General features: G+C 45.8%; 1 non-coding gene across 1 annotated transcript; it reads right to left on the minus strand.

Moving 5' to 3' along the window:
• Positions 1 to 13,729: 13,729 nt before the first annotated feature.
• Positions 13,730 to 13,833, minus strand: LOC116472042 (U6 spliceosomal RNA). Its single transcript, XR_004248959.1, has one exon. It is a non-coding gene; the product is annotated as a U6 spliceosomal RNA (small nuclear RNA).
• Between the last annotated feature and the right edge of the window lie 556 nt (positions 13,834 to 14,389).

The following is a 14,389-nucleotide window of genomic DNA, read 5'->3' on the forward strand; positions in this document are numbered from 1 at the left end:
GTGTCCTGATGTCCCATGAGCAGTATAACCCAGATTCAAGGGCTGATGAAACTGACTCCACCTCTTGGTGGGAGGAGCTACAAAATACTGCAGACATTTTTTTTTTTTTTTTAATCTACCACATGGGACACTCCTTTCCGGAAAGATCTATGCCTTGACAACTTCACATCCTGTATCCTCATAGCCCAAGTCAGAAAAGCAATGTGGGGGCTGGCCCTGTGTTTTAGAGGGTGGGGAGAGTCCTCTTTATAGCTTGGTGAACATCTGACACTCTTCCTGCCTGTTACCACCAGACTGAAAATAATTCTGAAAGGGAAGTCTCTTAAAACGTAGCATGAGAGAGTGGAATTTTTTTTTAATTAGGCTTCAGCAGAATTTTTAAAAGAATCTTTTCTTTTCTTCAGCTGCCTCTCCCTCGTTATACATTTTAACTCCACCCAGCGGCCGACCACATCCAGCCTGGGCTCTCCTTCTCGCTCCTCCACACTACTGTTTGCTTGGCAGCAGTGCTCAGCTCCCAGGGCCATGGAAAGCCAAGGGAGAAGTCTTGCTTCCTGCTCTCCTCACTTTGTGTTTTCTTTCCTCTGCTCCTTCTGGGGCTCACCCTTAACTGCTGACTCCTGCTCTGTGCCCATCTGGTGCCCCGCTAGGAACAGGATGCTAGGAAGGGCTGGACAGTTTGTCTATAGGGAATCCCCTGATGGCCCCCCAAGTTGGGCACTGCACCCCATGGCAGCCTAGAGACACAGCCAGAAGACTTGACCTCCAGGAAGCCCCAAGACAGAAAACAAATCCTAAAATTAGTTATATGTGGCCAGGCACGGTGGCTCACACCTGTAATCCCAGCATTTTGAGAGGCCAAGGCAGGCAGATCACTTGAGGTCAGGGGTTCGAGACCAGCCTGGCTAACATGATGAAACCCTGTCTCTACTAAAAAAAAAAAAAAAAAACAAAAATTAGCTGGGCATGCACCTGTAGTTCCAGCTATTCAGGAGGCTGAAGCGTGAGAATCGCTTGAACCCGGGAGATGGAGGTTGCAGGGAGCCGAGATTGCGTCACTGCACTCCAGCCTGGGCTACAGAGTGAGACTCCATCTTAAAAAAAAAAGTAGTTGTATGTGAAATTATATTTAAAGATACTTGTGAACTTGATGTGACTATCCATTAATTAATTTCACAAGTATGGATAGAGTACCTACCATGTGCCAGGCCCTGGAAATATAAAATATGGTTCCTGCCCCTGAGAAACTTATAGTCTTAGTGGGGAGAGAGACACACGAAGACAATATGAATTAATTTCATGAATAATAATATTCATGAAGAGAATATAATTAATATGAATAGGTTGGAGCAAAAGTAATTGCAGTTTTCACCTTCAAAAGTAATGGTGAAAACCACAATTATGGCTGGGCACGGTGGCTCATGCCTGTAATCCCAACACTTTGGGAGGCCAAGGCAGGTGGATCACAAGGTCAGGAGATACAGACCATCCTGGCTAACAAGGTGAAACCACGTCTCTACTAAAAATACAAAAAATTAGCCAGGTGTGGTGGCAGGCACCTGTAGTCCCAGCTACTTGGGAGGTGGAGGCAGGAGAATGGCACGAACCCGGGAGGCAGAGCTTGCAGTGAGCTGAGATCGAGCCACTGCACTCCAGCCTGGGCGACAGAGTGAGACTCCATCTCAAAAAAAAAAAAAAAGAAAGAAAGAAAGAAAGAAAACTGCAATTAGTTCTGCACCAGCCTAATAAGTCCTATGTAAGAACATATCATGAAAGATGTTAGAAGGCCACTGTGCCTAGCCTGAGTGATTGGGAAAACTGTTCTCAAGGAGGTGCTGTCTGAAATGGTCTAGGCCAAAGATGTCCAATAGAAACACAGTACAAGCCATGTGTGTAATTTTAAATATTCCAGTAGCCATATTATAAAAAGTAAAAACAAACAGGCGAAAATAATCTTAATAATATGTTTTATTCAACCCAATATATCCAAAATATTACCATTTCACTATGCAATCAATGTAAAAATTATTAATGAGATATTATACATTCTTTTTATTGTATTAAGTCTTTGAAAGCCAGTGCATATTTTGTACTTACAGTACATCTCAATTTGGATGCCAAATTTTCAACTGTTAAAGTAAAATGTAGTCCTATCAAAGCAATAAAGCTGTGTTTAATGGAAACATATATTATATTGCTTTGATTTAAAATTTGTAATTTAAATTAATTGAGATGAAATAAAGTAGAAAATTCAGTTCCTCACTGGCAGTAGCCGCATTTCAGGTAATCCATAGCCACGAATGGCTAGCAGCTGCCATATTGGAGAGTGGTGGCTTAAGTGGATAAATAGATGTAAAACAAAGAAAGTAGAGAGGATAGGGACCCGGCTCGGTGGCTCACACCTGTAATCCCAGCACTCTGGGAGGCCGAGGCGGGCGGATCACGAGGTCAGGAGATCAAGACCATCCTGGCTAACATGGTGAAATCCCGTCTCTATTAAAATTCCCTGGGCGTGGTAGCACACACCTGTAGTCCCAGCTACTTGGGAGGTTGAGGCAGAAGAATCGCTTGAACCTGGGAGGCGGAGGGTGCAGTGAGCCGAGATCGCACCACTGCACTCCAGCCTGGGCGACAGAGTGAGATTCTGTCTCAAAAAAAAAAAAAAAAAAGGAGTAGAGAGGATAGGGCAAAAAACAAACAAACAAAAAAACAATATGAAGAAAGGCACATGAAGAAAGGTATGGGGTTTGGCCAGGCACAGTGGCTCATGCCTGTAATCCCAGAACTTTGGGAGGCCAAGGTGAAAGGATCACTTGAGCCCAGGAGTTTGAGAGTAGCCTGCGCAATGGAGTGAGACCCTGTCTCTACAAAAAAATAAAAATATGAAAAATTAGTGGAACATGGTGGCATATGCCTGTAGTCCCAGCTACTCAGGAGGCTGAAGCAGGAGGATCATTTGAGCCTGGGAGTTTGAGGCTGCAATGAGCTATGATTGCACCACTTATGTGCACTCTAGCCTGGGTGACAGAGCAAGACCCTGTCTCTAACAACAATAACAACAACAACAAAAATAGTATGGAATGTGGAACTCTACGCAGCTTAATACTACTGTGATTCAAGGGGCAGGACTAGAAATGGGAAATGAGCCAAGGGTCATGAAGGGATAGACCAGAGACAGTCAGAAAGAACCTTGAGTGTGAAAAAAACAAACAAAAAAACCAAACACGAGCTGTGGATTTAACTTAGGATGGGGGAAATTGAGCACAGAGGAACTTTCAGGAGTAGACTCCTGGCTGGAGCCACTAAAACCCACTGTGAATGAATTCAGCCTCCTGGAGGCCTAGGACAGAGGCTCTGCAATTCCACATCTGGGATAAGAAAGCTCAGCCTCAAGCAAAACAAAGGTTTTTTTGTTTGTTGTAAATATCCTGGGAAACATAGCAAGCCCCTGTCCTAAAAAAAATGTAAAAATAAAGAATATAAACCGTGCAAGGTGTTGCACGCCTGTAGTCCCAGCTACTCAGGAGGCTGAAGCCAGCCACTTGAACTCAGGAGTTCAAGGCTGCAGAAATATGATCACACTACTGCATTCCAGCCTGGGTGATACAGCAAGTCCCCATTTCTAAAAGATGTAAATAAAATCGATGAAGTTTATATTTCCTATGATGTAACTATTAGAAATCAACTCAAACAGATCTCAGTAAGGATGCCTATTGGCTCACATGGAACATGGCAAAGGTAAAGCAGGCCACACGGCTGGTTGGTCCAAGTGCTCAGGAGTGTAATGAGGGGCCCAGAGCCCTTCTTCCTCTCTACCCCATCATCCACAATGTTGCCCTTATCCTAAGGCCTGCCCTCCTTGGAGTCACAGTGTGGCTGCCAGCTTAGAGTGGAGTCCCACAGTAGAAAGTGCTTCTGGGCCGGGTGCGGTAACTCACACCCATAATCCCAGAACTTTGGGAGGCTGAGGTGGGAGGATCACTTGAGCCCAGAAGTTTGAGACCAGCCTAGACAACATAGTGGGGCCCCATCTCTACAAAAATTGTTTTAAAATTTAGCTGGGCATAGTGGCATGCACTTGTGGTCCCAGCTACTCAGGAGGCTGAAGCAGGAGGATCACTTGAGCACAGGAGGTTGAGGCTGCAGTGAGCCATGATCGCACCACTGCACTGCAGCCTGGGCCACGAAGTGAGACCTTGTCTCAAAAAAATAAAAATAAAAGAATTTTTAAAAGAGAGTGTTTCTGCACTGTCGTTTCAAGTAAGATTCCTGAAATTTATGTGATAGGCCCATCCCAGGACACAGTGCCCACCCTGAAAGGAGTGACTGTAATCAGGGAAATAAAAGGTGCTGCCTGGCTCAAGTTATTCAGGGCTCTCAGTTGGAATAAGCTACAAAGTCCGTGGGCTGCATGGGGATGGAATTACCTGAAGGAAAATCTGGATACTGCTAAGGTGGAGGATAGTTACATGGGTGCTGGGTAGCAACCAAAAAACGTCAAGTACTGTGCACCCCTTTGGCTACTCAACATATACTCATACCTATCTTCCACAGAAGCACTCTTACAAATACCCATACCCATATAAAAATGCATGCAACTCAAATGCAAGAGCCCAGAGGCTTGTATAATTACTACATCCTGTGAAATTCCTCTTCTTGAAATTCACAGGTAACTCCTAGTGGTCCAGTGACCTGTGATGAAATAAGTTATCTGCCCCCAATACACCCAATACAGCGAAGAAAGAATGGGAGGTATACAATAAAAACTCTGGGAAGATGGGAAGTTGCACATATCTTATCCTAAGAACAAAAAATAGGCCAGGCATGGTGGCTCACACCTGTAATCCCAGCACTTTGGGAGGTGGGGCGCATAGATCACCTGAGGTGAAGAGTTCAAGACCAGTCTGTCCAACATGATGAAACCCCATCTCTACTAAAAGTACAAAAAGTAGCCAGGCATGGTGGCACACATCTATAATCCCAGCTACTCAGGAGGCTGAGGCAGGAGAATCGCTTGAACCAAGGAGTCGGAGGTTACAGTGAGCTGAAATTGTGCCACTGCACTCTAGCCTGGGTAACAGAGTGAGACTGTCTCAACAACAACAACAAAAAACTAAGAACAAAAAATAATTAAGACATCTGGCAATAGAAAGAATTCTTGGTATCTAATATAGACCACAGAGGGTTATCTTTGTCCATGTGTCCTCCATGGGCATCTCTGAGGAAGGCATTGGGAACATGCATTCTCTGAGGACTGTACTGCTTTAGCAATTCACCACCTCTGGTGCGAGTTTGGGGGTGTCTTAGTTAGTTCAGGCTGCCATAACAAACAACTCTAGACTGGATGGCTTATAAACAACAGAAATGTATTTCGCATGGTTCTGGAGGCTGGGAAGTCCAAGATCAAGGGACCAGCAGATTTGCTTTCTGGTGAGGGCTCACTTCCTGGTTCATAGACAGTCATCTTTTCTGTGTCCTCATATGGTAGAAGGGGCGAGGGAGGTCTCTCAGGCCTTTTTTTATAAGGGCACTAATCCTATTTGTGAGGGTTCCACCTTCATGACCTAATGACCTCCCAAAGGCCTCACCTTCAAATACCATCATATTAGGGGTTAGGATTTTAACGTGTGAATTTAGGTGGGGACACATTCGGTCTATAGCAGGAGGCTAGAGATTGACCTAAATTGTGCCTAACAATTTAAGCAATTGCAGACTGTTGTCATCCTTTCTTGCCATTTCTTTAGCAATACACGTCCCCCCAAAAACTAATAGGCTTTTCATATTTTTGCCTCTAGACAATTCCACTGGGTCGTAACCATAGTCAGAGGTTTTGTTTGATCATGTGTTTTCAACCTGGAAATTTCTACTTTCTGGCCCCAAATCTCTATGCTTCACCTGTCTACTAGTTTTCAAATTTTTTGGCCATGACCCATGATGAGAAATGAATTTACTTCATGAACTAGTATACAATTATGCATGTGCATATTGGTATGTATTTATGTATAACTAAATCATAAGTTTTACACAACAGTATTTATGGCCACTACCTGTGCTACATGCTAATAGTTTCTATTCTGTTGAAAGAGGAAGGAAGGAAAGGGAAGGAGGGAAGAAGGAAGGAAAGAGGGAAGGAAAGAAGGAAAAAGAAAAGAAAAAACAAGCCAGTAACAATTCACCAAATTGAGTTTATAGTCCACTAATGTGTCATACCTAGAGTTTGAAGCACTACCTTTAGTTCAGGCCTAGTGTGTGGCCTCTTCCTTCATTTTAGCCTCTGCTTTGTATGAAATAAAGACAATAGCCTTGGGTAGGCAGATTCTCACTTCTTCATGCCCTCAGACTGTTCCCAGACACTTCACAAAGCGCATGCATCCCGCTTGCTTAGACAGACAATGTTCACCGGGACAAGCCGGGAGACAGCCTAGGATGAGGTGGGTCAGGCTTTTTCTGTGTTCTCATCTCATCTTCCGAGAACCCTCCCTGTTCCTGTGTGAATAAACTGGGTTTGAGATAGAAAAATGTGGTTTTTCCAGCCCCGCAGGACCCAGGGTTAGGACTTTTGGTCATTTAAATTACAGGCCACAGGTGGAAAGAACCTCTCTTAGCCAATCAGAGTCCTTTGACTTCTTGCTGGAAAACAGAGCACCTTCAGCCTGCCTCCCAAAGTGCTTCACTGAAGGCTGCTGGAAGAAGCCAACCCACTCCAACATCCCGAATTTTTTCTACTAAACTAAGCTTTGATAGGTACACGGTCTGCATCCCCAGGTATAAAAAGTGACAGTTTCATCCTCAGCATAATGGAGGCCTCCAGCTTCCCAGCCTGGAGTCTGGCGCCCTCCCCAGCCACTCCTGACCTTCTCCACTTGCGATTCCACAATGTAGGGAGTGTTTGTTACTCACTTCTGGTTCAAACTCTCATTCCTCCTCTTGAGAACTAGCCTCTTTTCTCCAAGCCCTTCTTGTCCTAAGGAAAATGCCTGTGAGTGAGTAACTGTCAGCAAATCCCCGTTAATGAGGTAGTCGGAATTTTCAAGGGACACTCCCCCACCAGCCACCCACTCAACCCGGCTCTAGAGTATCTGGATTTCATCTGGGAGAGTCTTGAAGGTAGGAACAGTTTTCAAGACCCAAAGGGCATAAGCACTAAAGGCAGGATGAAGCAGTGGAAGCAGAGAGCAACATTTTTTTTCTTTTTGAGACTGAGTTTCGCTCTTGTTGCCCAGGCTGGAGTACACTGGTGTGATCTCTGCTCACCGCAACCTCCGCCTCCTGGGTTCAAGCGATTCCCCTGCCTCAGCCTCCTGAGTAGCTGGGATTACAGGTATGCTTCACCGCGCCCGGCTAATTTTGTATTTTAATAGAGACAGGATTTCTCCATGATGTTGGTCAGGCTGGTCTCGAACTCCTCACCTCAGATGATCCACCCTCCTTGGCCTCCCAAAGTGCTGGGATTACAGGCGTGAGCCACTGCGCCTGGCCAGAGCAACCTTTTAGAACCAGGCAACCCTGGACTTGATTAGTGGCTCCATCACAAACAATGTGAACTTGAACAAGTTATCTCACTAAGCTTCAGTTTCCTTGTCTGTGATACTGTCTATAGCAGTGCCTCCTATAATTGTGAGGGCCAAATGAAAGACTTAAGTAAAGCATCTAGCCCTACGCCTGCCCTTTAGGAGGTGCTCCAAAAAAGTTGCTATCTGGTTCTAGAAGCAAGGAGATGCTAGAAGGTGGGAGATGCTGAAGGAAGCCAAGTATGGATACTGGACTCTTGAGAGAGGGTCTCATTCTGTCACCCTGGCTGGAGTGCAGTGGCATGATCCCGGTTCACTGCAGCCTCGACTTCCTGGGTTCAAGCAATCCTCCCCACCTCAGCTTCCCAAATAGCTGGGACTATAGGCACACGCCACCACACCCAGCTGATTTTTTTTTTTTTTTTTTTTTTTTGGTAGAGACAGGGTCCCATTATGTTGTCCAGGCTGGCCTCAAACTCCTAGACTCAAGAGAGCCTCCTGCTTAAGCCTCCCAAAGTGCTGGGATTACAGGCATGAGCCACTGCGCCTGGCCTGGACCACATAATCTTGGGGCAGTGGTAGACCTTGGATCCCTGCAGTCAGACTTAATGGTCTCCCGCAAGGCACCAACTCAGCAGCGTCTGCTGAGACTTGGAGATGAGAGGCAGCCAAGATCAGGGTCTGGTTTCTCCAGCAGTTGGTCCTGAACTTCAAGACATTGGCTACCCCAAGAATTGCTGGTGGCCAACAAAGAAGGCCTAGGGAGAGAAGCTGAAGACAGCTGCTTCTGTGACAGTAGACTCTTGAGGAATCGCTATAGATGGGCCTGGGGTCCCAGGGTAGAAACTGCAATCAGCTATGGAATGGTGGCATGCGCCTATAGTCCCTACTGCTTGGGAGGCTAAGGTGGGAGGATTTCTTGAGCCCAGGAGTTTGAGACCAGCCTGAGCAACACAGCAAGACCTCGTCTCTTTAAAAACAAACTAAAATTAGGAAATAGCAGTAATCCTTTGCCTGTGAGTTGCCCTTGTGATCAAAGACAGGCCGGCCATTCACGAGGTGGCAAAACTTATTTCCTTGCAGAAAATTGCTAGTTTTCCCGTTTTTATTTTTTTATTTTACTTTACGTTTTTTGAGACAGGGTCTCACTGTGTCGCCTAGGCTGGAGTGCAGTGACGCGATCATGGCTCACTACAGCCTCGACCTCCTGGGCTCAAAGGATCCTCCCAGCTCAACCTCCTGAGTAGCTGGGACTGCAGGCATGTGCCATCATGCCTGGCTAGTTTTTAAATCTTTTTCATAGAGATAGGGGTCTCACTATGTTGCCCAGGCTGGTCTTAGACGCCTGGCCTCAAGTGATCCTCTAACCTTAGCCTCCCAAAGTGCTGGGATTACAGGCATGAACCACCATGGCTGACAGTTTACCCAATTTCTGATAACAACCTAAGGGATGATTAGTAAAGAATATTAAAAAGGTAACTTTAGTTAAGAAAATTCCAACTTATCTTCAACCGTAGTATGAGACCATCACCAAATAGCCTCAGAAAATGAGTAACATACAGGCAAAATCCACTCCCTTGAAAGTTTCCAGCAAGACATGGTGGCTCATGCCTGAATCCGGGGGAGGGTCATTGGCCGATTCGAGACCAGCCTGGGAAACAAGTGTCCACTTTTAAAAAAAAAAAGGGCCGGGCACCACCCAGCCTGTAATCCAGATTTGGAGGCCGAGGGGTGGATCATGAGGTCAGAGTCAGACCATCTGGTAACCGGTGAAACCCCGTCTCTACCAAAATACAAAAATTACTGGCATGGTGGTGGGTGCCTGTAGTCCAGTACAGGGGTGAGGCAGAGAATGGTTGAACCGGAGGGAGTTGCAGTGGGTGAGTCAGCCATGATCCAGCCTGGGTGACACAGGAGATCTGTCTCAAAGTTTCCAAAAAACAGTCTTGGTCATGGGAAAAACTGTTTTAAACTTCTGACCATGAAATGTAGAAATGGACACATCATACCCCATTAGTAGGAACCAAGACCCGCCATCCGTGTTTAATTCTACTTTCTCGTATCTCTTCTAGAACGTTCCTTCTTGTGCATTTGTTGTTGGCATTCACCTTGCCTCTTCCCAGTAGCTCATGTAGTGGGTGTATGAGATTATAGCCCATGGGATTCTTGCGTAATTGTAATTACTCACATTAAATCAAGCCCTCGAAGGATGCCTCATTCTCAGGCTGTCATGTGGACATGGGTGTGGATAGATGTAGGCCGTATTTATCGTGGCCTGTGATTTTTAATTTCTCGGAGGCAGCTTTATGAAAGCTGGCAGGAGTTTTTGTACTTCCTCAGGCCTTTTGCTAATCCTCAACGACAACTTGTTCTTAATTTCCCAGGCCAGTTTATTGACCTCTGGGACGTGGTGAAAGATCTTATATTGTTCCTTCCTAGGAATATGTAATGCCTCCTTCCTCCCTTCACTTCCTCTGGCAGCTTCTCCACCTCCTTGCCTGGTTCCATCTCCCCCTCTCTTTCTCCAGGCCTCTTGCCCTCCTCTCCTGCTCTCCTTCTTTCTGATCTTCTCTTTCTCTAACTCCTCTTCTCTCTTCCTCCTCTCATTCCCTCTTTCTTTCTCACATTCTCTCTCTCCTTTCTCCCAAAGACTTATCCAGCTGGTTTGCTGGATCTTAGGGAAAATCCCTAAGACGTTAGGGATTTTCAAAGTTTGTCCAAAGAACCAAGGCACATGTCCAGTGAACCAAGGCATATGTTCAAGAACCTTGTCCTATGAACCAAGGCACAGGGCTGCTGTGGGTGCTGGGTCCAAAGTGTGCAGGATAACTCCAGGGCACGCCTGGCTCTGCTGGGGCTGCGCAGCCGCTCACCTGGTCAGCCAGGCCCCAGGGGCAGCAGCTGGGACCCTCCTCCCTGGATGCAGATGAGCGTGGGTGGGGTCTGGGCTGGTTCTCTCCACCCTTCACTAACCTCCTCCTTTCTCAGTCTATTGGGGGAAAGCATTTTTTTTTTGAGATGGAGTCTCACTCTGTCGCCCAGGCTGGAGTGCAGTGGCGCGATCTCAGCTCACTGCAACCTCCACCTCCCAGGTTCAAGCGATTCTCCTGCCTCAGTAGCCTCCCGAGTAGCTGGGATTACAGACATGTGTCACCACGCCCGGCTAATTTTTGTATTTTTAGTAGAGACAGGGTTTCACCATGTTGCCCAGGCTGGTCTCAAACTCCTGACCTCAGGTGATCCACCCACCTCAGCCTCCCAAAGTGCTGGGATTACGGCGTGAGCCACTGGGTTCGGCCTTTTTAAAAATTTTTTAGATCCTTCCTGCCTGGCTTTGTTGTCATCCTTTTAATTTATGAGACTGGGACTCCCAAAGCTCCTTGCCTCACAGGCCCTGCCCGTCTTCCCTTCCTTCCGTTTTTCTCTGTCTTCCTATTATGTCGACTCCTCTGTAGGCTCCTGCTTGGGGTTCTGCCTCTCTTTCTCTCGTTATCCCACCCCTCTCTTCTTCTCTGTCTTCCCTCTTTCTCTCCCTCTTATCTCTCTTGAGATCGGGTGCCATGGGCGAACAGAAGCAGAGAGAAATGGAAAACTCTGGAGAGAAGTTTGTCCAACACGCCCGGGGCATCTCTCCGGGTGTTTTCCAGAGCACCTCTAGAAAAGGAGGAAAAGGACTATGAACCACCTAGACCCACCAGTGTAAGATTCTACAACTGCAAACCTGTCCTCCAGTCCCCTCTAAAGCGATTCTCGGTAGAGGACGGTCAGTGGGCTTTGGAGTCAGGAAGGACTAAGTTTGAATCCAGGTTCCTTGAGAACTTACACGAATTTGTTAAACCTCGTTTTCCCATCCATAAAATGGGGACAAGAAATGCTTCTTGGAGTTTCAAAAACTAAATGAAATAGCATATACGGTAAGGGTTTAGAATGTGTTAGGTACACGGCGAATCCCTCCCTCTCTCCCTCCCTTCCTTCCTTCCTTCCTTCCTTCCTTCCTTCCTTTCTTCCTTCCTCCCTCCCTCCCTCTCTCCCCACCTCCCTGCTTCCCTCCCTCCCCACCTCCCTCCCTTCCTTCCTTCTTCCCTCCCTCCCTCTTTTCTTTCCTTTCCTTTCCTTTCTGTCTTCCTTTCTCTCTCTTTCCTTCCTTCCTTCCTTCTTCTCTTTCTTCCTCTCTTTCTTTCTGTCTTTCTTCCCTCCCTCCCTCCCTCACAGAGAATATGGAATCTGTAAAGACTTAGGATAAACAGCAAGCTTGGCAGTTGAAACATAGGAGAGTGTAGTTTGTTTTATTCCTTTCTAATGGGTTGGTGCAATTTCCTATAGATGGCAAGAGCCCCCAGTTCAACTTTTATTCTGTGTATGCTGTGTAACTGCATTTGATTCTTTAATGTTTAAATAGTGGCTGCTTCCCCTAAGCTGGCATGATTGTTAGACCTCCCATTAATGTGTTTATTTATTTTTAATTTCATTAGCAATGTGTGAAAACATTCTCAAGGGAAAAAACAAAAACAAAAACAGAATCGAATAGGACAGTAGAAAAATGCTGACCGGGTGCAATGGCTCACGCCTATAATCCCAACTCTTTGGAAGGCCGAGGCAGACAGATCACTTGAGGCCAGGAGATCGAGACCAGCCTGACCAACATGGTAAAACCCTGTCTCTACAGAAAATACAAAAATTAGCCGGGCGCGGTGGTGCGCATCTGTACTCCCAGCTACTCAGGAGTCTGGGGCAGGAGAATCGCTTGAACTCAGGAGCCGGAGGTTGCAGTGAACCGGGATTGTGCCACTGTACTCCAGCCTGGGCAACAGAGTGAGACTCCATCTAAAAGAAAAAAAAAAACATAAAATCATAAAATACATCCTTACTGTTATTATTCTGCAACTTGGTCATTTGTTTCTTTATTAGTTTAACATGCTAGGCCAGGCATGGTGGTTCACACCTATAATCCCAGCAATTTGGGAGGCCGAGGCAGGCAGATCACGTGAGCCCAGAACTTCAAGACCATCCTAGCCAACAATGGGAGACCCCATCTCTACAAAAAATTAAAAAATTAGCTGGCTGTGGTGATATGCACCTGTAGTCCCAGCTACTCGGGAGGAGGGGGTGGGAAGATAATTTGGACCCAGGAAGTTGAGGCTGAGCTATGATCGAGCCACTGTACTCCAGCATGGGTGACAGAGCAAGACCCTGTCTCCAAAAAAGGCTGGGACAAAATACAAAGAATCAGCAAACCTGTGTAAAGAGTGTATGGAAATTTTAGGAGTGTTTTTTGTAATTTTTCTTAAAACTTGAATTATATATGTTTTTAAAATTACATAATAAATACAATGTCATGTCAGGGAAATTCAAGTTAAAATATCACTGACATATCTTTTATTACAATTGAATTGTCACAAAATTATATTATCCAAGGACCAAGGAAAGGGCATACTCACATACTACTGTTTCATGTGCAAATAGACACAACCTGTTTGAATGTATCCTACTGAGATACTTGCACAAGTACATGAGAAAAGGTATAAATATTTTTAGGATTTAAAAGTAAACAAAACAAATGAAACTATTTTATTTTGAGACAGTCTCACTCTGTCACCCAGGCTGGAGTGCAGTGGCGCGACCTCGGCTCACTGCAAGCACTGCCTCCCAGGTTCACGCCATTCTCCTGCCTCAGCCTCCCGAGTAGCTTTTTTGTATTTTTAGTAGAGATGGGGTTTCACCGTGTGAGCCAGGATGGTCTCAATCTCCTGACCTCATAATCCGCCTGCCTCGGCCTCCGAAAGTGCTGGGATTACAGGCGTGAGCCACCGGTCCCCACCCAAATGAAACTCTTTAATGCCGTATCATTTGTTTTGTTTACTTTTAAAAATATGAAAAGCTTTGGTTTTTGGTTTTTTTGTTGTTTTTTTGTTTTTTTTTTTTTGAGACCAAGTCTCACTCTGTTGCCCAGTCTGGAGTACAGTGGTTTGATCTTGGCTCACTGCAACTTCTGCCTCCCGGGTTCAAGTGATTCTCATGCCTCAGCACCCCAAGTAGCTGGGACTACAGGTGCGCACCGCCATGCTCAGCTAATTTTTGTGGTTTTTGTAGAGATGGGCTTTCACCCTGTTGACCAGACTGATCTTGAACTACGGGCCTCAAGCAATTCACCTGCCTTGGCCTCCCAAATTACAGGCATGAGGCACCATGCCTGGCCTAATATGAAAAGTTATAAGCAAAATAATATGGAATGCTTCACAAATTTGTGTATCCAACTTGCACAGGAGCCGTGTAACCTTCTCTGTCATTCTGATTTTAGTGTATGTGCTGCCAGAGCAAGCACTGCAGCTTTATTTGTAATACCAAGAAATGGGTGCAGATGGTCAAAATGTTCCATCACATTTATGTTGGTTAAATGTATTTGGCTTTGTTCATATTCTGGATTAATATGAAGCTCTTCAACAGAATGACATGGAAGGGTGTCTGAGATGGATTGTTGGGTGAAAAAAAAAAGCAATTTACAGAACAAAATGTTTCCTATGATTGCATTTTTGTAATAAGGACAGGAAACCTATGCACACGCATGCGTTCACATCCTCATTCACTCACTCACATTTGAATGTGCCCAGGAAAATGTTTGGAAAAATATACGTGAAACAGTTACCAGATCATTCTCTAGAAATTCCGCTAGTCCTGCGGAAAGACCACCCGGCTCCATCTCTCAAGTCCTCAGGCTGGCTGTGGAGGGTCCTCTCCGAAGAGCCTTGTGCTGGAACAACAGGGGTGCCTCTGGCCAGCCAGAAATCCCCAACAGGTGCCTATCGGCTTGTTAGCCGCACCTCTTTGCTGCACCACCAAATTGCTGGCAAATGCCCCCACCAAGGGCTGCTGTTTCCAGC

The sequence above is a fragment of the Hylobates moloch genome, unplaced genomic scaffold (genome assembly GCF_009828535.3).
Source record: "Hylobates moloch isolate HMO894 unplaced genomic scaffold, HMol_V3 SCAFFOLD_6, whole genome shotgun sequence".
NCBI classification, from domain to species: Eukaryota; Metazoa; Chordata; class Mammalia; order Primates; family Hylobatidae; genus Hylobates; species Hylobates moloch.